Source organism: Nicotiana attenuata, chromosome 1, assembly GCF_001879085.1.
Source record: "Nicotiana attenuata strain UT chromosome 1, NIATTr2, whole genome shotgun sequence".
NCBI classification, from domain to species: domain Eukaryota; kingdom Viridiplantae; phylum Streptophyta; class Magnoliopsida; order Solanales; family Solanaceae; genus Nicotiana; species Nicotiana attenuata.
Window position 1 is genome coordinate 61,446,295 of NC_031989.1, and position 2,244 is coordinate 61,448,538.

The following is a 2,244-nucleotide window of genomic DNA, read 5'->3' on the forward strand; positions in this document are numbered from 1 at the left end:
GTTGTCAAATATTCCTTAATGTCATGGAACCATGGTCTTCCGTCTGCTTCTTCCTCGACATGAACACAATAAGCTGGTTGGTCGTGAATCTTTACCGGAATAGGATCTATGAAGTTCTTATCTGGATGCTGAATCATAGACGATAGGGTGGCCAATGCGTCGGCAAACTCATTCTGAACTCTAGGGACATGCTGAAATTCTGTCTTTGTGAACCTCTTCCTCAACTCCTGTACATGATGCAGATAAGGGAGTATCTTGGAGTTCTTGGTTGCCCATTCTCCTCGGACCTGATGTATGAGCAAATCTGAATCCTCGATCACTAGTAACTCCTGAATGTTCATATCAATGGCCAGCTTGAGCCCTAAGATGCAGGCTTCGTATTCGGCCATGTTGTTGGTGCACGGGAACCTGAGTTTGGCAGATACCGGATAATGCTGGCCGGTTTCTGATACTAAGACTGCTCCTATACCAACTCCTTTGAAATTTGCTGCTCCGTCAAAAAACATTCTCCAACCATCATAGGATTCTGCAATATCCTCTCCTATGAAAGATACCTCTTCATCGGGAAAATACGTTTTTAGAGGCTCGTATTCTCCACCCACGGGATTCTCGGCGAGATGATCTGCCAAGGCTTGTCCTTTGATTGCCTTTTGAGTCACACAGATAATGTCAAATTCACTCAGCAAGATTTGCCACTTGGCTAGCTTGCCAGTAGGCATGGGCTTCTGAAAGATATATTTCAGCGGATCCATTCTTGATATGAGGTAAGTGGTATAGGCACAGAAATAATGCCTCAACTTCTGAGCTACCCAAGTCAGAGCACAACAGGTGCGTTCCAATAGGGGGTGAACTTTTTGCTGAGATAGTAGATGGCCTGCTCCTTTCTCCCCGTTTCGTCATGTTGTCCCAAAACACAACCAAATGCCCCATCCAATACCGCAAGGTAGAGCAAAAGAGGTCTACCTGGTTCGGGCGGAACCAAAACTGGCGGCGTTGACAGGTATTCCTTGATTCTGTCGAAGGCTTTCTGGCAATCATCAGTCCATTTGGTAGCGGCGTCCTTCTTCAACATTTTAAAGATCAGTTCACAAATGATGGTGGACTGAGCTATGAATCGGCTGATATAGTTGAGTCTCCCCAGGAAACTCATCACGTCCTTCTTGTTCTTCGGTGGCGGCAACTCTTGAATGGCTTTAACCTTTGATGGATCCAGTTCTATCCGTCGGCGACTCACAATGAATCCAAGTAGTTGTCCGGCAGGAACCCCGAATGCACATTTGGCGGGATTCAGTTTCAGATTGTACCTTGTCAGTCTGTTGAAGAATTTCCTCAGATCTTCCATATGGTCAGTGGCTTTCTTGGATTTGATGATGACATCATCTACATACACCTCGATCTCTTTGTGTATCATGTCGTGGAAAATAGTAGTCATGGCCCTCATGCAGGTGGCCCCAGCATTCTTTAACCTAAACGGCATCATTTTGTAACAATACATTCCCCACGGCGTAATGAAAGCCGTTTTCTCCGCATCTTCCTCATCCATCCATATCTGATGATACCCAGCAAAACAATCAACGAACGACTGCAGCTCATGCTCGGCGCAGTTGTCAATTAGAATGTGTATGTTTGGTAAGGGGAAGTCGTCTTTCGGACTGGCCCGGTTGAGGTCCCGGTAGTCGACACAGACTCTGACCTTCCCATCCTTCTTTGGTACTGGCACAATGTTGGCTAACCATGTCGGATACTCTACCACCCTAAGAACCTTGGCTTTTACTTGCTTAGTGACCTCTTCCTTGATTTTCAAACTCATGTCAGGTTTGAACTTTCTGAGCTTCTGTTTTACTGGTGGGCATATGGGATCGGTTGGCAGTTTGTGAGATATAATGGATGTACTGAGACCGGTCATATCATCATACGACCAGGCGAATATGTCCTCATATTCCCTTAGAAATTCCGTGTACTCTTTCTTTTATGATAGTGACAGATGAACACTGATACGCGTTTCTTTGACATTCTCTGTATCTACCAAGTTGACAATCTCAGTTTCGTCCAAGTTAGACTTAGGCCTATTCTCAAAATCCTCAACCTTTTCAACGACCTCTTCTGGTATATCATCCTCTTCTGAGTCTATGTCCGTTTGTTGCGTTGTCTCGTTGTATGTCACAATCATCGGTTCATCAAGATAAGTAATAGTAATGCCCGAAGCTTTTCGGGCTCTGGTGGTTCTGATGAACCAATTATCGA